General features: G+C 44.6%; 1 protein-coding gene across 17 annotated transcripts in view; it reads right to left on the bottom strand.

Moving 5' to 3' along the window:
• Positions 1-24,394, bottom strand: part of ptprk (protein tyrosine phosphatase receptor type K) — a 114,397-nt gene that overhangs the window by 88,672 nt on the left and 1,331 nt on the right. The gene's annotated exons all lie outside the window — the stretch shown is intronic.

Here is a 24,394-nt window from a genome sequence, read left to right on the forward strand (position 1 = left end):
GTGGAAAAAAATCACAATTTGCATTTTAATGCAGACAAAAGCAAGGTGCTAATTAAATCCACCCAGTGGACCAGTAAGAAGAGAAATATTCAAATCTCCTTCAAAAAGACACCCTTCGTTCTACGCAACCAATCACACCCGCCCCCAGTAAATTAGCATATTAATAAATATTGTGATTCCTGCTGGTATTTAGAAGCAGTGTATTGACACAAATTAACATGGGTGTGGCCCTAAGTAATTCAAAATTGGGGGAAAATGTGATTATCACCAGTTAGGGTGCATTCCCAGTCGATATGTGGTTGCCATAGACACCAGAAGAGCACTATCTTTATGAAAACTGTGAACAGGCGAATTTTTAACCAACACACTTCTGTCAGGTGTGTTCCCTGGATTTCAACGGTATTTTACTACTTTATTAGTGAATGTGAAGTGGTTTTCATTGTGAAATACTACAGCACTGCACACGGGACAGTGGTAGCCTAGCGATTAAAGAAGCGGCCCCGTAATCAGTAGGTTGCTGGTTCGAAATCCTGTTCTGCCAAGGTGCCACTGAGCAAGGCCTGTCGCCACACTCTGCTCCCCGGGTGCCTGTCATGGCTGCCCACTGCTCACCAAGGGTGATGGTTAAACGCAGAGGACACATTTCGTTGTGTCACCATGTTCTGCAGTGTTTCACAATGACAATGACACCATCATACATACAATTCAACAGGGACAGGCTGGTGAAGCCTCACCTCGCCTCACCACATGAATCCTGGACTTCCTCACTAAATGACCACAGTATGTAAGAACTCAGGGCTGTGTGTTGGACAAGGTTGTCTGCAGTAGGGGGTCCCACAAGGATTAGTTCTGGTGCCATTCCTCTTCACCATCTACTAGCACTCCACTGCATAATCACTACTGGGGACAAGGGGTACAGGCAACTGACAAAGGACTTTGTGAACTGGTGCCAGCAGAAGTACACACACTGCTCCTCACTCAGGGTGATGGGATAAATTCAGAGGACACATTTCACTGTGTGCATTGTGTGCTGTGTTGCTGTGTATCACAATGACGATCACTTCACTTCTAGATCAACAATGGAAGAACTTAGGATCTGGTGGTCATCTTCCACAGCAACCACTGAACATAACATAACAGAAATGTTCTCTACAAAAAAAAGGCAGAACAGACTGTGCCTGCTGTGGAGGCTCAAGTCTTTTGGAGGGCAGGGACCACTCCTGAGGACATTTTATGACTCTGTGGTGGCATACACCATCTTTAACAGTGAGGTCTGCTGGGGCATCAACATTTCTGCTGGGGACAGAAAGAGGCTCCGGAGAACCAGCTCTGCTCTAGGATGACCCTGGACCCAGCACAGGCAGTGAGTGACAGGAGAACGATGGCTAAGGGGTCATCCATATTGAAAAACATCTCCCAACCCATGCAGGAGACAGCTCCTTCAGTGGCAGGTTCCTGCATCCACAATGTTGGAAGGAGAGATTCAGAAGGTCTTTCATTGCAGCAGCTGTCAGACAACAAAGTCCTTGCAGCTGACCAGACATACATAGACTAACAAACACACACATCCAAAACTCCATGGTAGTTTCTTATTTTGCAATTTGTGCATATATCCACTCTGTGTGTGTGTGTGTGTGTGTGTGTGTGTGTGTATATATGTATATATATAAATATATAAATATATATATATATATAAAATACACAGATTTTTTTCATTTATTTAAGTTTATATATTCATTCATGTTTTCAATACACGCAGATTTATATTTTTACTTTTGATACTGTTCTTTACGTATAGTTTCTTTATTCTTTATTTCTGTGGCTCTTATTTTCTTCTGTCCACTTTCTGCCGTGACTTTTTCCAACTTGTGGTACTAATAAAGGGTTATTATCTTATAACATACAGAAAAGAAGTCACTTGTGAACACCGCGAGAAATGTAGCACAAGGGCAATGTACTAACTACAGAGTGGATCCAAACTAATAACTTGTTTCAATTTACTAGAGTGTAATCTCCAATTGAAAGGTGACAACTCAGCACATCCTCAGTGCTTGCCAGTGCTGCCATCTCAGATCAAATGTATGCAAATGCCAAAGCCTCACAGCGCTGCAAAAATCATTTTCTACACTTTGTAATAAGGTCCTTCCCACTTCAGCTCGTAATCCCACTTGGCTTTCCGGTATGTAAATCTCGAGAGTTACAACACGGTGTGAAAAAACAAGGTGTCCTGCCGTGTCCTCAAGGCTGGTTCAAAGCCCAACTGTCACTACAACCAATGCACAGATTCCAGGATTGTACACATCAAATGCAATTATTTCTGATATGTTATTCCAACATTAGAATCACGTCTCCTTGGAGCTGGGATAAACTGCTACAAGTAACACAACTGTGATATCTAAATGCTTTCACAATTTGAAATAATGTACAGCACTGATACCAAACCACATTATTTAACCCGTCAGAATCACTTGTCACCAAATGTCATAATAAGGTCACGCCCGGTGTAATGTGACATGCAGCTCTCAAGGCTCAGTTTGTACCCGTCCTCATTATCCCAGATGCACAAATACAACTGACCTTTTTTTGAGCAGAGAAGTACTACATGACACTGAGGGAACAGAGCGTGCAAAAATCCGCCTGCCCACACACTCATGCCTTGGCTCACACAAACACACGTCTTTACCATGGCCCGCCACGCACACACACACACAATCACTCGTAGCAGCGCCAGACCTCACACAAAGAAACACACATACACACATGCCATCTGACGGTCTCCGGCACATGGGCACAGTGCAGCAGTCACGGGGTTCTCCTTTATTTTATTATTATTTCACAAACATGTCACCTCGAGGTGACTCAAAAGTGGGCAGGGGGAGGGTGCAGTTAAATCAAGTAATTGCTCGCAAGCTCCACCACAAACTTCTGGATGTGATTACAGTCACGACTCCGAGGCACTTAATTCGAAACAACTGCACGTCAAATTTACCGCTTTCCACAGCCTTGCCCTGGCATGTTGAGATGAGGTATGAAATCACGCCCAACATTAAAAAACACACACACACACACACACACACACACACACACACACACTCTCTCTGAATTTTCCCAAGGCTCCTTTCACCATTAGCAAGGGTCACCTTGTAGATCACAGTGGCCTGGGTGGGCATACATCACAGGACACTGGAGTTGCAACTGTATTAATAGCAAGATAACAACTCGAGGCAATTCCAGATGGGCAAGAAATGAGTTATAAATTTGTGCACCGCCTGCAAGGGCACCGGCTAAATGACTTGCATGCTAATCTAAAGGACTCTCATTTGGAGCTCTGCTAATGAAATAATGGTCTGCACTTCATTTTCATAATAAAATAATTATTGTGGCTGATAAACCTCAAGGGCGAAGCTGTGTTCACATCCCCCGATAAAAGTGGGTTAACAGCTCTATCACTACGCGTACATAACATCCTCATCCACCGGGGTTTGTTTGAGCAGCGGCGGAGGTGGAGGAGGGAGTTAATATGATCTGGAAGGTTAAATGTGCATAACAGGGGAAAGTGGGAAAGTCAGCGCCATTCAGCCAAAATCTGAAATGAATTAACAGTGAGGTGCCTGTCGCTTAAAAAAAAAAAAAAAAGCCTACCACAAATAGTTTCCACTTTGCTAACGCTGTAACTACATTTTACATCTTCATTTAGCTGGAGGTCCAGGGTGATGCCATATGAAGTTAAAAGGAACATAAAATTGAGCGTGTGTGATATATATATATATATATATATATTACACACACAATTTTTTTTTTTTTAAATAATACTTCATTATAATTCAAAACTAAAACCATCCATATCACAATTAAACAAAACATTTAGTAGATGTAAAAGTAGCTATACCTTCTAAAAGAAAAAACCTTTCTTCATCAATGATGTTATCAATTTTGAAAAAAACATTGCTCAAACATATATAAAAAGTATAATGTTAATACAATATGTATGTTTTTACCATAACAAAGCCATACATCCACAATCTTGACTGAACAAAAATATATTCTGAAAGACCCATGTTATCTTTTGCTCTTTTTTTCTTTTTTTTAATTATCATTAGAGCAACAGATTTTGATCTCGGTGTTGCTCCAATGGGGCCATGGGCAACAGGAGATTTGGGCTAAATTCAGAAAATAGTAGTGCAAGGTCACATTTCGGCGTCTCTGAAAACACGGCACTGGACTTGTTTTACACCATCACGGGGGCCACCACGCTTCAGCACTCATGAAGGTCTGCATTGCCACGATGAGCCTGTCCCAGATAAAAGCTCAGTGCATACCTCCATTTTGTTAAACAAGAGCAGAGTGCTCCCAGGAATTCAATGACGACCCATTAACATGAGCAAGAACATGCAAACTTTTGAAACCCAGTGGTGGAAAGGGGTGGGATTTCTTCAAGTTTCCCCCCACCCTCTGGCCATTTCCATCTCTCGCTCCCTTGTTCCATCTACCTCCTCTCTCTTTCTGTTTTAGCTCCTGGCCCAATGGTGGGCTGGCTCCGGGGCGTTCTCCCTCCAGGCAGCTTTGTGAACATTTCAGCTGAATCAGTACAAACAGTCGAGAGATGCAAACCAATTGCATGCTAATTAGAACCGCTTATTCTGCGATCTTGACCACCTGCAGTGGGCCACCCCCATGCCCCTTCCCCCACCTGCCTTCTTCCCCACCCCCCTTTTCTTCTGAAAATTCACTTTTTACATTAACAGTCAACATGGAGGTCGGGAACCAATTTTGGACATTAAAATGAAAATTCCTTCAGCAAATACCAAATCTGCTCAAGTCTATCTATATCCAGGACATGTATGTCATCATTTAGCTGAGTCTGTGAGAGAAACCTCTCAGGGCTCAAAAAGCTGAACTTGTTAACTAGTTCACCTCCTCAGGACCTCTCCACTCAAACAAACTCCAAGCAGTTGAAACACGAAACCACTTGGCTCCGACCTCAATTTTACCCAGGAGATCCCATGGCCAATCTGAAGACATGGAATGTTGTTTAAGTGTTTTATTAGGACTCAACAATGTACACAGTCTCAGAGCATCATGACACTCATCAGAAATCTGAAGCTAGACTAACAATCAAAAAACTTAATTGCAAATACAATTGCAAAACAAATAAGAAAAAGTCTGACAAAGTTTGAAATAATGAATTCACATTTGCTGATGTACAACACACTCAACAAGTCTGCATTTGGTTAGTTCCATTGCTTCTTTAATGAGTGCAACTATTTTTAGATTGAAAACAAAAACCTTTTAAGACTTAGTGAACAGCATTAAGTGAACACAGCCTTCCACTGGAACTTGACATTAATTGTTGCTGGTAATGATGCAGATATCCGTTTCCTGCTAGTATAGACCTTTACAACATGAACCATGTTGGATGTTCTGTTAAATGGACAAAGTTTTCTATCAAAATTTGGATGTTTCTAAATGACTCTTGACTTTTGATTGGTAATGTAGCGAATGTTCTCCTACATGGAGAAAGACTTTGTCATGACAAACACAATGGCCTTAAAAACCCAGGTTCTGCAAACCTGCAGTTTCTATATTTCCCTAAAGATGTCAACTCAGTTGATTAACCTGTACCTACTTATTAATGTAAGTCCTCTCTTGTATGTTGAGCTTCAGGAACAAAAGCGTCTACATGAAGTGTATAATTAGAGAAAGTGTGGGCCGCTCTTGAAAATTCTTCAGCATTTATTGTTATCCCTCCCCACCCCCTTCTACCCCTTGTCATTTTTCCATCTGTCTATAAATTCACGTATGTGACTTCCGTTGACATCATTATCTGCCAGCGTATTCACATTACTGCACCTCTTTTCTTTCCAAGTGGAAATTAGTGCATGGGCAGTTTAAAAAAAGCTCTGAAATGTCAAGGTTATAATAAAGAATTGTAATACGATCTGCCTCTGGAATACAAGCATTGCCTTTTTAGTTTTGATGCTAATTTAATGATAGTATAGCAATTATTTCAGAATGTGAAACTTCACATATATGACAGGACTAATGACTAAAACCTTGAAATGAGCATGACCTCACAATTAGCCGTTGCCGCTGAAAGAATTGCTCAGGAGGAGTTTTACTGCAATATTAGCAATAACTCGTACATACCACGTCTCGAGCTCCGTTTGTGAGCAACGTTTACACTTCTAAAGGTTTACAGGAGAGTGGGAGGAGGGTGAGATGTGGACTGGCTGAGATCCACATTCCTAGGGCTTCTTTAGCACCTTGTCCTAACAGACACCATGTTTGAAATAGTTTAGATGTGAGGAAGAACATGCAAACAATCCAGTGTGGTCCAAGTTCTGAAATGTCAGCAGAGCGGTTTGTTGCGTTGGCCTATTTGTCTTTTGTGGACAATCCTGGAGTGCTGTCTGGTTTTCCTGTGCTAGGTTTGCTGGAAACAAAAAAAAAGGGAAAAAATACACGAAATGTCAACTAGTCTTAGCTGCACTGGGGTTAAGTGGAGCAGTAAATAACCAAGAGGTGAAATTGGGGTGCGCAATTTTAGGGCAGCAGAAATTATGGTGGGAAAAAAATGTGGTGAAGAGCCACTCGGCCTGTAGCAGCCCTGTTCATCCCAGAAAGTCAAGCACCCCAATTACCACGGTAGAGCCCGCACCACGCAGAGCAAGTTTCAAACTTGCTTATCGATATAACGCAGGGACGGGTTGGAAATGGGACATGCTGATTGACAGGGATGAGTCGTCAGAATCTTCTTACATTTGCAACATCTTGCACGTTCTCGACAGGGATCAGACGTTTTTGCTTAACAGCAGTCTGTATCATTAACAGAACATTGAAAGTAATTCTTCAAATAATTACTTAAGCAAAGCATAAAAAAACTGAGTGAATAAGTCAGAATTATAGTCACACCATTGTTGGCAAGAGTATTTATGTATTGAAGTCATAATTCAACTCAACTGTTATTCTTTGGATTTTGAACTAGAAAATAGGCCTGTGCTACATATTTTAATTTTTTGGCCATAATGGCAGTACTTGGGAGAGGCAGATATTTTTGGAGGTGGTGAATGGTTTAAGTAAGTCTGGGTAAGCGCGTATGGCTACCCCACTGGCAGCTAGGGCGATTTACACCAGCACTGGTTTACTGCGTGTTCAAAAACACAAAAGAGAGACTGAATCCACTTGAGTGACAACCACCATTTGAACCTAAATGTAATTAACCCAGGTTCCCTGCCACATTCTCTCTGGTAGCCCTCAGGCACGAGTTAAAAGATGAAAGAAAAAAAAAAAAAAAACCTTGATGATAACCATCCACGGAAATAAAAAAAAAAAAAAAGAAATTCCTGGAATGAAAGCATGCAGAACAACAAACATTTGAATGACCTTAGGTGTCTGAGATACGAAAATTAACAAAGAGGCGTCTGTGTCTGCAGGAGTAGGGTGCTGGGTGTCTGTGGGAACGCTGGCAGCACCGGTACCTGCGCTTCCAGTCAACTGCCTGCGGAGGCGAGCCGAGGCGAGTCAGCTGATTCACCCTACAATTCAAGTGGGGAGCTTACGGAGCCAAAACACTTTTTTTTTTAATATGCATCCTTCCGTATTTTAGACAGACTCTTCGTTGTCGGAACCACCGAGACAAGTTGCAGCGTGTGCGCCGCATCAGGAAAACATGGACAGATCTTATTTAACAGCAACAGAAACGGGGGAGGGAGAAACTGAGCGAGAGAATGAGCGAACTTGCATGGGCTGCTGATTTGTGGTCTGCGGGAGGTGATAAGCCCGTCAAAAGTGGCCAGCGCTCGGCAGGAGGCCTGATCGCTCAACCACGTTGGCTCCGAGGGGCGGGGCCCCCGTCGAAGTCACCCACTCCAAACATCAGCAGGCAAATGCTTGGCTTGCCCATCACCTTATGACAACTCAAGCCCTTCCCCATCTCTCACTTTTTTGCCCCCCCCCCTCCTCCGCCCGTGGCTTAACGCTCCACAACAAAAGAAGCTCTGGTAAATAGAAGAAGCCTCCTGGAGGACAGTGTGTAGCCGGAAAAAAAATAAATAAAAGAACAGAAAATGTGCAAAAAAATAAAAATAATAATAATAATACGTCAGTGCACCAAAGACTCCAGCTGCAGGCTGGAGAGAAAAAATATATATATAAGCTGAGGGAGGTGACACAATGCAGCCCTGGGCTCCGCAGCCATCTAAAGCTTTGCTGCGGCGCAGCACTTCTGTTGTTGTTCTGCTGGTGTGGCTTTTATTCCGGCCGTGGATGTGACTGACACTGCTACAAAGAACTCCCTGGGACAGCACAAACTCTTTAGAGCAAAAGTCTCTCCGTTTCTTGACGCAAAATTGGAGCCCAGGCTGGGCTGTCCATTAACAGCATCCCAAGGTCACAGAGAGACAGGGGCCAACTGTCAAACATTTTCTCTTTAAAAGAGACCGGGTAAACATTTGGGACATCAAGTGTTCAGAATTTCCTTTCTCTGTCCTTAGAAAAAGACATCCTTGCATGTTGCACCAACCTTTGCTAATGAAATGGCAACCAAGAGTGCAGACATCTTCTGGCCAAGACCAGAAAGCTAAGGACACAAGGGACAAGATCGGTATGAACCGATCTACAATAGCTAAACAACTTGGTGAGAAGAGGTCAACTGTTGGAGCAATTATTGAAAATCCCCCTCGACCTGGGGCTCCATATAAGATCTCCCCTTGTGGGGTAAAAACGATTTTGAGAACGGTGAGGAAACTTCCCAGAACTACACGGGGTCAATGACCTGAAGACGACTGGGACCACAGTAACAAAAGTTACTATTAGTAACACACTACGTCATCATGGATTAAAATCCTGCAGTGCTTGAAAGGTCCACCTGCTTAAACCAGCACATATCCAGGACCGTCTAAAGTTTGCCAGAGACCATCTGGATGATCCAGAGGAGGATTGGAGGAATGTCATGTGGTCAGATGAGGAAGAATGCTGAGCTGAATCCCAGGAATATGATGCTTTGGGGCTGCTTTTCTGCAAAGGAGACAGGACGACTGATCCGTATTAAGGAAAGGATGAATGATGAGATTTTGGGTAAAAACCCTACTTCCATTAGTGAGAGTATTGAAGATGAAATGTGTCTAGATCTTCCAGCATGACAATGTTCCCAAACACACCGCTGCAATAGAGAATCTTTGCCCAGTGACAGCCCCAAAACATCACAGCTCTTGAGAAGATCTTCCTGGAACAATGGGCCAAAGTACCAGCTGCAGTGTGTGCAAACCTGGTGAAGACCTACAGGAAACATTTTTACCTCTCAGACCTCTTTCATTGCCAAAAAAAATCAAACAAATTGAGTTCCTGGATTTTCTACTCTCGCAATTTTCACCTGTGATGAAAACTACAGACGTCTCTCAACTGTTTAACTGGGGCTTCCAAATACTTTTTGCCCCAATGTAAAAATACAAAGCTAATTGAATATTTGCAGGCTGAGCTTTTTGGCTTCCATTCTCGCTGAACTTGCGAACCGACTTTTTATTCACTTTATAAGACCAAAAAAAAAAAAAGAACAAAAGCGACGTCCAAGAACAATAGCGCTAGTAAGCCTCGTTCGCATTGGCACATGCAGGAAGCATCTGAAGTTTAAAATTCAGCATATGTCCTGATTCGGCAGCATATTTCCACGCTGAGACATGTACGGGAGTTTAGTAACGTCCACGGGGAGCGCGCAGATGCGTGCCAGGCCTTGTAACCATTAAGCCAAACAGTATTTCAGCCCGAGCAGCGGATTTGTGGCTTTCAGCGCAAGACTCACCAGTCCAGGTTTTGCGCTATCACCACCAAACAAATGCTTGGCAGCGTCAGAGTACCGAGCTGCTGAGCTAAGTAGATAGCGGGGGGGGCTTACCAGACTGTTCCAAAGTGCAGAGTCATTTATTCATCGATTGACAGCAGCAGTTACAGTGCACTAATTTCTGCTCGCCGGGACAGCAAGTCCATTAATGCAGCATCAGTTAAACAAAGATCAGCAACCTCTACAGCACGCAGGGCATAAAACAAGCCAGCACCTTCCTGGGCCACGGTTTCCACCTCGGGCCGCTGCAGATTGACAACGAAACCTGAAAAGGGGCTGATCTGCTATAGATTTTTTTTTTTTCGTAATTAATTGAGAGTCTGTGAGGATGGAAAAGGGGAAACAACACGAGAAAAGGAAAAAAAATCCTTAAGTGATTAATGCCCGACAGCAGTTCATTTTGCTGCAGCTTCCACCATCACGTTTTAATAGCGGCCATTAACGCTCGCTCCGGTAGCGTAAATCATAAATAACACCAGAGACAGATAGGGCACGGGGACGGGGGTCCGGGTTCACCTTTACTTGCAAATGTTGGTCAAATGTCTCTTACGGGCAGATTGAAAAATGGCAAAAAAGGAGCTCAGCCACCGGCCTCCCCAGTTAAATGAGGCCTGGGAGTTGGGAGGAACTTTATGGCAGTCATTAGGACAGGCTGGAAATAGTTTGCTTTACAACCGACGTGCATGAATCACCAGCGGTTGGGGAGGACGGCGGGAAAGTCAACAGTCATCGGCAGAACGCCCCGGGGGGGCGCGCAGTTACCAGAGGTGAGAGACCAGGGCCCCTTCTGTCTGCGGCTCTGTGCTGCTTTTGTTTCGCAACAGCCGTCACGGGCAGGAAATGGGCGTGAAGCTGGCGTGACTCACGTCTCTAGGTGTGCGAGACGTACACAGGTAGGAGGATGTAGCCCAAGGGGCCTGAGACAGAAGCGCACACACACACACACATTCCCAAACTGTTGTCCCGGAGTCACGCCCTGCCCCCCCAGCCCCAGCTGCAATTACAAGGACAGGGTAATGTAACAACGTCTTAAAGACACCCAGTCTGAACAAATACCCCCCTGAGATAACCCTGCCCCTCTCCTCCTTTTCTTCAGCCCTGTCTCTACAAATTAAGGTCCAGGACTACCACCTTCACTCACAATCCTTGCAACCTTCAACACAAAAAAATGAATGAGTCATTTAGATCAAGGCGTTTATGAGCACACCAGTTTTTTCTGGGGTGTTTTTGAAGGGGTGTTTTTCCGGGTTTTTTTACATGCATGATAAATATCACCACTATATATCAAGATATCAATAATGGCTGATCTTTAAAGTCTCCATTATGGAAAACTATAAATCACATTGGTTATTGATATCCACTAACCATCAAGCAAAAATACAGATTTTCCATATATACATATAAATGAAAAACCCATGAATGGCTGAAGCGTATTGTATACAATCATGGAAGCTCTCTCTCCTCTCTCTGCTACCTTTCATGTAGATCCAAACGTGAGCCGATCCCAGTGGCCAGCAGCCTCGGGAAAAGCCACAGTGGTTGGACAGGCAAACCTGGATATATGAGAGCGCTGCCCCGAGGGCCAGACATTCAGCCAAAAAGGCTGTTTACACTCGACCATTGTTACAGGGATTTACCCTCCTCCCAGTGTTAAACACACACACACACACACACACACACACAGGATTCAAAAAGCCAATTTAAAGAATATATATACACATATGGACACACACGCACCTGCATTATATTGTTTCTGTACGCTTCTACTAGAAAGAAGTTAACTCCTGTTTTTGTTTAAACATATGCCATCAACTAAATCTTTCTGTTATTAATTTTATTACACACATAAGTAAATGGAGCTGCAGATTGGTGGTTTGGGTTGTGACAGTCAAACGTGTTTAAATGTAGCTTCCCTGTGGCAAGCGACTGCAGGCCAGTAAAACGCAATCTCTTCACTTTGTCCTTCAGCGGCGGTGACATGAACCCCCCGTCCAGGAAAGTGGAAGGTTTTCACAGGCCCGCGTTTCGGTCAGAACAGATAAGAGCCCAGGCCTCTTGGCAGCGCAAAGGCAAATGTCCAGTTTCATTACTTACATTAAACTGGACAACAACAGAGGGTCGTCTGTAGGAAAGAAAGAGGAAGAGTGTAGGAAGAGTTCATGATCAGCCTCCGCTGCACCAATCTTACAGGGGACAAGGACCCAGATCATGTGACATCAAACAATGTCAGAATTGTCCCTCTGTTTAGTAAAATTTCAGATTTTTGCAAGATATGGGCGAAGGTGGGGGGGTTAATTTGTCTTTCTTTTCACACAAACCAGTTACCCATGAAAGCCTTTCTCTTCCATAACTGGGAGCACGGAGCTGTGAATGAAAGTTTGTACTTGTTATTTGGGATGGGGGGGGGGGCAGCGTACTCTGATAATTGCTTGGCACAGCGCCGCTTACAGCTGTGAAATCAAAAATTTCCCCCGGCATGGAAAAAGACACCGTGTCCTCTCAGTTTTTTTTTTTCTCATCTCATGCCAGACCATCTCCATACAACCTCGTCTCTCCTGTGAATGGCCCCCGATTCTGACAATATTCAACATATACCTCCCAACGAGTTAAAAAAAACGCAGCGTTGCAGACGCACATTCAGATTACTAATGACCATTACAACAAAAGACGGGAACGGCGGACTGAATAAAAGATATTGGCTCATAAAAGGTGCAGCAGATTTCATTATAGATAAAAAAATAAATACATTTAAAAAAAAATATTTCAGCCTTCCTTCACCGCAACTGTAGAAATGGGCAATTTAACACAAGGTCAATGTAGAATTTAGGGTGGTAATGATATTTCTTAAAAATCAAAAGACAGGAATAATGCATTTTTATCGGTGTTCAGGGGCAATTTTTTATCAAAACTTTGACTTACAAAACTCATAATGATTTAAAAATGAAGATGGCCTTGGTGGGGCAAAAGGGGAAAATCTATTCTGTGCATAGCACATGACCACCTCATATACGAGTACATATGGAAAAAATATGTATAAAAAATGTCCTGCATATATGTACAATTACGAAAAAGTCAGAGGGAAGAATGCTGATCGTGGTAAAGAAAGCCCAGAATGAAACAGCTGAGCGTAGCTGCACCAGTCGCACATGATTCATATCAGCTTCACCACACGTCCTCCATAATAAAAAAAAAAAAAAAAACACACAGATACACATACACCTCAAAGGCAACCTACACAACTTCTCTGAATCCCGAACTAGAGTACTTTTTTGCTCACTCACGTCAAGCCACTAAAAATCGGAGAATGACGGCTGCCTGAAGCAATCAAAAAAACAAACAGACAAACAAAAAAAAACAGCATTGCCTCCTGGTGAAGCTTAAGCCCACGACCTCCATTTCTCTAGATAAAGCCTCATGCTAATGGTTGGAAGGGCTCTTTTCTCTTGTTTCCACTTGCCTGGAAGGGCAGTCTTTGCGCCACACTCACACAGCCATTAAGTGGGCCGAACCTGCATTCCAGCACTGTTCCACAAAAGAGTGAAGGAGCGCACTTTCTCTTTTTGTTCCGCCATAATGGCGGGCAAACCCTGTTTTTTTTTTTTTTGGTCCCCGTGTACTTTTCTAAAAGCAAATTGCATAGATGCTGTGCAATTGAGAGCCATCTCGGGCTGAAAAGTGCGGGCGAGCAGACGAAAGCTGCCCGTGGTGAAGTGACGGCATCAGGTCATTGGTTGACGGCGACATTTGCTGACTGAGGGGGAGAGGTAGATGGGGGAGAAGTGAGCCATCTGGACCCCTTCTGCACCTCAACCCCCCCTGCCCCATATGCCAGTGCCATGCTTTTGCCCATTGGATGCCACCACGTATGGTGGGTTTCTGGTGTCTGTAGAACACAATGCACCATCTTCCTTTCAACCACAAACAAAGCAGCAACTATATTAATAACATTACTATTATTAATGACAGTAGAACTGTGATCAGGCGATATACTGTTGTCTGGAGGTTGGAAAAAAGGTCTTACATCTCAGGAAGCACACACATCTGAGGGATAGAATGAACCACAACCAACCACAAGTCAAAATGGTTTCATAGCTGTCCATGGTCAGTAGACTCAGAGAAATGGATTTTCTCGAATCAAACGGCAAGAGGGGGAGTTGGCTGGATCAGAAGAAACATTACTGGCACGGTAAACACTCCACATGTGAAAAAGTAATCGAACATCAACTAACAAACTTCAAAAAAAGCAACACTAAGGAGCCTGTCTCAGGCAATGCATCAGCTCTCAGCCGGGCCAAGATGGCTACTGGCTACCGTGCCCGCCGCTGCCAACCGAAGAATGAGCCCACTGATCGTGGCAAGAGGCAGGATCGCCTCGCTCCGCTGTGACAGCAGCACCCAGGGACGGCCAGGCTGAGCTGACGTAGGTTGGCAGGGTAACGGGGAGGGGGAGGTAAAGTGGGCTCTGATGCTCAATGTACCCAATGACTGATCCAGTTTGCGGGGCATTGTGGGATGGGATGATCTTCACTGACAGTGACTCCACACTGGGTCAGCACTGGAATGACCGCATAGTTTAACCATGTATGACGACTGAAATGTTATTTCTTGAAGTTATATTGTGTCTGTATTATACTACAGGAGTGTCCACGTTAGATTATTTGTTAACCCTTAACAAGAGAAAAATTCAGAAATCTAGAAATAATCTCATCATATGGCCAACATTTTCATATTAAGTACATTAACGCAGTTAAATGTTGAACAGAGTAAAGAGAGTCTGTGCGTTTCGCCAAATCAACGGCGGGGAAGAGATGTTGGTGCTTCTGAGTGATTTAAATATAAATGCCATCTGTGCTTCTCAGAGCCCCAACGCTCAGCCTTGAGCCGTCCTGCACACGGCATCCGGACTCACACTGACCCCAACCCACGCACTCTCCTACACACACACGCATGCCCAACAGGCTGACATCTAACACACAACTCATTTCGGAATACACAAAGTGTGTTTTCGAATCGATAACCCTTCATAAAATATTACATTAGAAGGTAAACGACTCACAAGACGCAAAGGTGGACTCACAAACTAAATTCTTAATTTATTATAATCCATCCATAGGTCTGACCTTTGCAACTACAGGCATTTCATCCATGGCCTCTGGAACAGAGATCACTGGGGAGTTTGCGCTAATGACTGCAGGACTCCACTCACTGCAAATCAATCAAAGCCCCATCATCAATTCATCTTCATTGCTTCCAGGCAGAGCCTGGGCCACGTCAGGCCTGCTGAGGCTCAGCTGAAAAGGCCACTGGGTCAAAGATCAACTAATTACTACAGCCAGTCGATTCCCAGAGCCGACGCTGCCTGTAAATCCCAACAGACGTGTCTTTTATAGCATCTTCTTTATCGACTAAAACAGCACAGAGCCCGAGGTCCGTGGGCAACATGGCTTCCGGTCCAGGAGAGCAGCTTTTGGTCCTAATTTCAACCGGTGAGGTGCTCTGAATTGTTCCGAGCAGGCGTTCGATTGGTGAGACTCCCTGCAACGCCTTGTGCACCACGGCCGTGCATGTTCAGGAGAGCTGGGTGTGGCCATTAACCCCCAGTTAACCCTGTCTGTCAACTCACTCACTCAAACGGCCAAGCCCTCCCGTCCTGAGCCACGTCCACTGGGAACAGGAAATAAATGCGGCAAAACGTTGATTAAAAAGAACACTGTGTCAACATATTTACGCTTGAATAGACAAGCAAATCACTAGAAATGTTGTGACAGATACAATTACTGAGAATTGTGTGTTTTTCCCCACCATAAATGTTCAATTCTGTTTTTAGGTTTCAGTCTCAATTGAGCTTAGTGATATAATCTTCTCACTTCTAGGACTGAACAAAATATTAAATATATTATAATTCCATATTCAGAATAAACAATTTTCTAGAATATATTACTTGCAAATACTTCTTATTGATGCAATTATACTATGGTTATTGATAAATATTGTTATTGTGAACCATTTGATGCCTCGTATCTTAATGCTAAGAGACATGGTTAAACTGTTAATTACGATTAGTTTTAATAAGTACAAGGAAAAATCATGTGACCAAAAGTGGATGAGAAACCTTTGTTCTTTTATCTTTTCCTTAATTATTTCATTTTAATTCTTTAGTTTAATTAGGACTTAAATTATGACTGACGACCAAGCAGGTTAAAGTTTCTTGCCTTACAACCCATTAACAAAAGCAGCATTTTGCAGACTCCACAGGCATCCAGGGGGGTGAGAGGTTGAACTTGGTGGTCATTACAATTCACTGTGGCCTTCAACTTGTCAAAACATGCAACTGCGAAGCTGGAAAAGAAACAGGCCGACCGAGCCCACACACCAACACACACTCGCACCGAAACATTCATACATGCCTTCCCGGTGTGCGTCATAAAGACGTTTCACCAACGGTGGGAGACCTATTGCAGAATATACACGTTCCCATCATTCGATTTTTCAGTCCATTGTCCGGATCTCCCGCTCTACTCTTGTCATGTGAGCCGCTGTGCGAGAAAAGGCCTGTAAATAAATAAATTGTCTCTAAGAGTGACAGTTGTGCTGCGGTCACAAGGACCATAAAGGGCTCCATCTGATTATTTACCTTCAGGCTTTTAATCGTGTATTAAAAGACCCCCGCTGTTCCCTCTGTTCCCTTGGACGCGCTGATTAATTGTCAGATATGATATCTTTCTAAACAAAGGCGAACACTGAAGAGGATTTTCTCTAATGCTGCGAACTTTTTTCCATGGACGTCCGTGCTCAAATCAGTGGGTTAAAACTAGAAAAATCTCCCTCTCATTGACTCTCTCATTTCTCGCCCAACCCAAGGACACTTGGCAGCGGAACCGGGCTGATGCCCATTTTCCCTCCCCTGTCGCGAATGAATTTGACTTGTCGTGTGCTTATGTGCTTATGTTGCTGAGGTGTTTTTTTTTACGTTCCCACAATAAAGGGTTCTCATCATAATCATCATCAAAAGGTGGTGTAAGTCGCTGATGTCCAGTGGTGTCATTTTAAAGTTCAACGAGGAGATGAAGGACCTGCATCAGTCGTCACGTTAATAGAGCTAGGGCAATAGTCCATAAGGAACCCAGGTTAAGGCTGACTGTCCCTCACCGCTTCCTCCCTCGCCTACAGGAAGGTGACAGTGGGTCCCTTTCCAGTCACTCTAGTTAAAACAATTTCGTGATACATCAAGCAAGGAAGATCGGAGGAGGGGGGCAGGGGGGGATCTATCAAGTGATGTGGGCTAACCGCGGCTGACAGAGCTTGTGACAGGGGAAGATGACGGATCGCGGGCGGCGGCGGCTAGCCATCCCGGTTAGCCGCCCCCCACCAAAACAGTCATGCTGGGCTTAGCGCTGGAAGAGTCTGTCACGCCGGATCAGCCCCCTCTGTTCAGACAGCCCACTCATTAAGACAGCCTGTCAGACCAGCAAGTCCGCGGCCTTACAATTAAAAACCTGCCAAGCGGCATCACGGTAAACAACGCGCCACGCGCCTGCTAATTACCCCGGCGCGAGGGAGCATCCGAAGGAACTGGGCCGCCGCTCGTCCCGTCCGTATTCATTTCACTGAGATCTGAGGAGACCAAGTCGGCGACAAGTAGCTGCGGTGTCAACCTCAAGAGTTCTCCACACCTAACGCCCATTGCCAACAAGGACTACATCTAGTCCGTCCAGGGCCACATGTTTGCAGGAACTCAGGAACAATGTTCTCTGGCTGGACATCTGAGCGAATGTTCCTCATATCTTCAGACTCGAACATGCAACTAGGGCTAGTCCCAACCAGAGAGGACACTTAGCTGCCTCCAGTTGTAGAAGCTGGACAGAAGGTCCATTAAATTAAAATCCCGTCCCAGCTGAAAGTGACCATCCCGAACCTGCAAGACAGCTTGACCTTGACCGCTCCCATTTATGTCTTTGAAACAAACGAAACGTCAAGCAGCAGCGGCAACGTTGCTTCTTCTGTCACTTCCTGGCCTCCACTGATGAAGTGTGTCCTCTCCGGCTGCCCTCCTCTATCGGAGGGGAGATTAGCGTTCACGCGGGCTGCTCTTTTGATTGACACATGGGGATGACACTGGCACACTTAGCCGTGGTGGACCGGAGCCAGACCAGAGTGCAGCCTCTTCAGGCTGGGCCTGATAAGCTGCTTGAATACGGAACGAGGGCGCACTTGACACAGGCTCTTCCTAAATCAGCCCGCCACAGCTCCGCTCATAAAGGTCAAACGTGTTTTCTTACGGAGAGACAAACGTCTCCTTGATGAGACTAAATGTCTTAACCAGACAGAGAGAGGGAACGAAAGAGCGTGCGAGGCGAGGTGCGGAGTATTCTCAAGGAGATTATGGCCCCGCGAAGTCTCGGCTGAAGTCGAGTTATCATAATTCGCGGCCACGTCTTCTGGCTTCTTTTAGCCGGCATCCCCCTCCCTGTGAAGACTGGCAAACAATGGCGGGTTTTGTGGCTGAATCGGCTTGTGTCTGAAAGGAGACTGTGACTAAGTGGTGGGCTTACATCAAAGAGCCTCTCTAACCCCAGAACTGGCAGGTCCAGGTGCTGCTTAACACCGAGAACCCCGGGAGATTTCGGCCTCCGGGCCGAGGTTTGTTGTGATAATGCAGTTTAAATCGGAAGTGCAGCTCTGGTGGAAATTGCGATCCGTGAAAATGTAAGCATGTGGACAGTGAGTCTGACTGAATGAGATGGAACAGCAATTAATGATGGCGGTTTTTGAGGGCTTGGAAACAGATGGGCACGGGCGTCATTGACGGCTCTCCTGTGTTGAAATTTCATCCTGAATGGAGTTGTGTCCTCTAGGATGACAATCCACAGAAGGACTCAAAAGTATAAAAATTTGTTGTGCCATCTAATATGGCCTTCAGTCACTTCAAAAACACGAAATGAAGGAAAATCTATTAAAAAAAAAAATAAAATGCTTTTTTAAGGCTGATTTTGAAGTCACCGACGGTCACCAACCACAATCCCATATCTGACAAATCAACAATCGCCAGTCTCTGTGCTTGCTGCGTGTGGCTTTTCATAACTGACCCTTGCTCAAGCTTGTTTTCGGCTGTTGTCAGATTTCAAAACCCGAATCTTTACGCGACAGAATGTTTGGGTTTGAGACCCAAACAAAGATGGTGAATGATTGTGTAGAGGGTGACCCCTCCATCATCATTCAAACATGCAGAGATTGTAAAGTCGAGTTTCTTCTGACCTTACTGACACACTTCACATTGCGTTTTCTTTTATTTTGTCATTTTCCTTTATCTACCTGCGCTTGTCAATTTGTATTTCGCTTGCTGTCATGTTGACCCCCCAAAACTGGCTACTGCAGGCCTGGATTGGAAAGCGACAACGGAAGAGAACAATTTCCTGATTCCCCACCATGCAGAGTAATTGTTCTGTTTAGTGACGGTCCTAATGACGCGTGTAGGTGAAGCGTGGGCCAATGTCAATGGAAGGTGGGAGCCGAGGAACCAAAAGGCCATCGCTTCCGTGAACTTCGGTCTAATTTGGGCTCATTTGAATACAACATCATTACTGCTCCTATACGTTCACCTCCACCCGATAACCGAGAATGGTAATGCTTGCCTAGATTTTCTGGGCTAATGAAACAGCTTTTTGAATTCGGCAGCTAGTCATTTAGGACTTTAATGGACCAGGGTTTAGCGGCTATTGGTGGAAAATGACTGGCACGGTCCACATTATCGGCAACCGAAGGGATAAATGCTCGATGAACCATTAGGATCGGCAACATTAATTTTCATTCCCTTTAAAATGTCCAAGTTCTGACGGCTCTGGCGCTGACATTCAAGCTTCATTTTCCCAGCCTTCGTTCTGCGGTGCTTCCACTGCACTTTTCTTAAGCTAATGACAGAGGGACAACAAAAGAGCAGGCGGCAGTAAGTAGTACGTGTTAAAACTCTCAGCTTTCAGCCGCACAGAACGGTGCCGCTCACGTTAAGCGTGAGAAAGCCATTGTTGCTTCTCCCGCCAGAATTCAGATCTGCTAATCAGATCGAAATGCAGCTATTTAACCTCCATAAATGTTAACCTGCTGGGTGAGCTTGACCCTATCAAAGTGCTCAGCTGGATGGAAACCATGTCGCTGACAAACCACGGCCCTGTTCTGCATCTCAACGAACAGCGTCAGAGGCACGCCTGACACCTCAAAACCTCCTTTTTTTATTCCTCCGGTGACGTCCAGTATTTTATTCCTCCGGTATTTACCACGATGTCGCCTCCTTTTGAATGTTTGATGTTAACGCGTGCCCGGGCTTGGCAGAAACCGAAGGACAAAAAGGAAGGATTGGATTTCACATTCTTCAGAGTGACTGGTCTACCCAAATGACCCTGCTAATTTCACTTCAAACATGGGTAGGCCGCGGTTAACCGAAACCACATGTGGAAGAGAAAGCCCTAAGTGGACGCTGAGAACACAAACACCAGACTTTTGGTCTGGGGGAGGGATTAAAACACACTTGCACACGCCGGAGAAAAAAAAAAAAAAAAAAGAATAATACTACAGTTTCTATTTTTTTTAAAAAGGCACAGGCCACAGTCACCGGACAGAGTTTTTATTTGCGGTAGAAGGCAGATCTGTAAAGACTACGACCCCATGATCCCCTACGCCGAAGACTGACGCATTCCCCGTCTCCCGTGGGTCTTGTTTCTGACATACGACGGCACTGGTGTTTACCGTCACATCACTCAACAAACTTCAAGACAGAAAAATACCCAGTTCACAAATTTCAAATGGAAATTCATATAATGGTACATACCTAATAGGATTTACATATTTACATTTAAATAGAACCATTTTTTTAAAACAACAACACAGAAACAAAGTTACTTTATCTAGACACAGTTGCAATCATACGGAAATACACACATCAAATAGTTTAAAGCCGCTGCCTGGAACTGGGCGTGGCCTCGCTGCCCTGTGCGTATCCACCGTCTGCACGGCAGAGCAACACAGGAGAACACTAAGCAGGCCAAGTTCAACCTTCATCGCTGTTTTAACGAAATAGAAGTTCTATACATACAGCATATTTTTTTAAATGATGGCTTCCCTTTAAAACCCCCTTTGGCCTGATGGTTCTCTTGCTAAAGAAGAACACTAAATGCGAGCAGGCAGCTAATATACCAGTCAGATAAATCAAGCTGCTGCTTCTGGTTTTTTTTTTTTTTATTATTAGAACTGCGTTTCTGCTTGAACTAGCTGCCCTCTGAATAAGACGTCAGCGAAACTGTGAATCTGCGGCCCGAGGACTTTTCTTTTTCGTTCTATATTATTTTAGTTCCCACCAAATCCAAACCAGACAGGCGTTGGTCATTAAAAAGTAACACTCTCGCTTGATTTGAAAGCAGACGCATAAAAACAGTGAGTCGTGAAATGGGACAGACCTCATCAACAGGTCCGTGACTTGCATGCTGACTCACCCACAAACTTGTTCCGACTTGGCAGAGCTCCTGGAGAGACGCATACCTCGCAGTTCACCGAGATTACTCACAGCGACGGTAACATCCGAGAGCAGTAAAACACGACTGGTTACAGAGGTAACAACTCCTTCAAAGATGAGGGTCATTTAGAAGAAAAAAAAAAAGAAAAAGATGAAAGATATTTCCGTCCAGATATTGTTCATGTTGTAAATGACTCTGGTTGCTGGAAATGCCTGTTAATGATGGAATATCGGCATATCAGTGACTATTAGTCTTGATTTCCAGTGGAAACTTTCACTGATTATTAGAAAACTACTTTCAATGATCTTAGAACAGCTGAAAATGTATATAAAAAAAGAAGCAATAAAGATATAGTGCATTAATACTATTATTATTAACGCGTGCATTACTGTGTCATTATTCTATTTATTATTACATTTTTTTCTATTCAAACCAATTTCATGTTTTTTCCCGATGGAAGACCCTAAACTTTTCAACAGTAGTGTACATTTAGCATTTTTTTTTTCAAACACGTTATTACCATGCACGGCTTGTCTTTAAATGAACAATATAGGTTAACACGTATTCATTATTTATTAAGAAGTGTATAAATACGCAATGCGCTCCAATACATCTCTAATGAAGTGGCCAGAGCGGTTTCCTCCTCGGATAATGCATGTGCATAATTTCAAGGTCTGTCTAGTGTATCTGCATGTGACAGGACAGGCGCTGTGTCTGTTTTGAATCACTACACACGTTGGCTGCAGCGTCCCCTCCACCTCCTCATGCCTGAAACCCGTCAGATGCACCCAGCGCAGGAACGGTGCGAAACGCCACGAGGCTTACGAAGATTTTTGGAGTGCCCAATCGCGAGAGTCGGCGTGGCTGGAGGGCGTCCTCGGCTCCTGTTCCGGTTTTAAGCTCTAGCCCACCCCGAAGGCTTCTCTCCGTGATGGATAAAATGTGAGGTGTGACCGTGCGATGGCTTGTGACAGTGCGTGGACAGGAATCTGACTAGGATCTCGACAGATGTGACGGCGTCGGTAAACCCAAAGAAAACAGAGCCTTTCACTTTACAAAACGCCTTTAATTTCGCTGATATGTTTGCATCATAATCTTCATGGAGAGATCACTCAAAAAAAAAAAAATCATACACAAACAACTAAATAAAAAAACCCATTTGACTCGCCCTCTTTAGGAACCGCTCCTGTCAGCTCTCGAAAGGAGCTTAAGAGGGCCCGAGCGAGAATGGGCCGCTGACGGCCATTATGGGGCCTAATCCACAAAGTGCTGCGGTGACAAAGAGGACGGATCAGTGCGCCGGGTCCGGAGATTCCTCCCTTCGGCTCCTTTTTGGACGCACGCGGGGTGAATCCTCTCAGGTCCGCCCTCCCAGACCAGGCTTGGCGAGGGCACCTCGGAAGGGTGCCATTACGCTACCTCCCTTGATTTACTCCCCGGTTAATGTTCGACAGGCCATGATGCGCGCTGACCTATTTGAGAACCGAAGCTTGGAATTTTTCTTTGTGAAGAATGCAAACAGTGGTGTTGGGAGTGTGCCGAAACGCGGATAAAGGCCCGCAGTCGTAAAAAGAGAACAAAGAGAGAACACAAGTTCCTTGGCTCAATGGGAATGAGGCTATTTTGCTGTTCTGTTCCGCAGTGCCCTAGTTTTTTTTTTTCTTCTTCTTTCCTTCTTCCCTTAACGTGGCACAGAACAGCTTGATTGAATTGAGCTCATTGTCTCCCGCCCTGTCCACTTCATGTCCCCTTTAAGGTCCCCGTGGCACTTCCTTCACTCGCAGAGGGCCCCGTGGCCCTTCGCTCCACAATACAGCATTCACAGCTCAGCACTCTGGCGCGAGCGCCACGCGGAAAGGTCATTTCACGAGAATAATATTAAGAAATCGAGGAGGGGGGCGTACTGCATGATTTATGACAAGAATAACTTGTTTTGTGTGTAATCCTGAAGGGGAGCGGGGGGGGGGGAGAAAAGTAACATGCTGACAAAACCGTCACCGGAGCAGCTGAGGAATAAATAAAGGCAAGGTGGGAAATTATGCAGAACTGGCTGAAGTTGGGAGAATGAAAATTAAAAATCCATACCGTTGCAAAAATCACTTGACACATGCTGGCAGCTATTGATTCTGCCGTGCATAATCTAAAACTTTGGAGCGTGTGTGTGGGGGGGGGGCGTCGGAGAACGGAAAAAAAAAAAAAAAAAAAAAAAACAATACCTGGCCGGGCTTTAAATAGATTTTGTGATGGTGTGCAGAATAAAGAGTGCAACTCTCCCTCATGTGCTGTGATAAGCAACTTGTGACTTGTCGCCTAACCTGTAATAAAACAAAGACATTAGGCCGCCTTGGCGGCACTGAGCTGTCAGCAGCTAGCGAGGCGTTCTGTCGATGTGCCTTTTTTTTTTTTTTTTTGGCCCCTCGCTCCCCAGCTGACTAGGCCGCGGCGCGCTGCCGATGCTAAACTCTCCTATTCTAATTTAAATAACCAGACATGACAATGGTCTCGGAACCCGCGTGAGCCGCATGCGGAGGGGGAAAAAAAATAACACAAAAAATAAAAACCTCAAGATGCCTCCCGGCCTCAGAAACCTAATCGAAAAATTGAATCGAGCGTCATTTTCAAATGTCTGCCAAACATCAAAATAGATTTAATCGGCCTCTGTAATCCACAGCGGAGCATGCTGCAATACTGCAGGTGGGCAGAGGACCACAAACACATGGAATGAACGAATGAATGAATGAATGAACATGGACACAAGACGAGGAGTGATCAGAGTGTAATAAAAAAAATGAAATAAATACATTTTTCACGCACGTGTGGGCTGTGAACCTTAAAAACAGCGTTCTGGTTGCCCCAGAGAAGTCTTTCGAGACTTGTTGAGCCGGTTTAATTAAAGTAGAATTAAGTCCAGCCCTCCATTATACCAGTGCCAAGCATGGTTCTATTAAATCTAGGGAAGATTTTTGTGAGATTAATTTTGGAGGCAGGTCATGGTCTGTTCTCTCATGGGAGCGTTTGGGGAGCCCGGGCAGCCCTAAACGTGTTCAGAGCGCAC

This window comes from Denticeps clupeoides, chromosome 14 (assembly GCF_900700375.1).
Source record: "Denticeps clupeoides chromosome 14, fDenClu1.1, whole genome shotgun sequence".
Taxonomy (NCBI): Eukaryota; Metazoa; Chordata; class Actinopteri; order Clupeiformes; family Denticipitidae; genus Denticeps; species Denticeps clupeoides.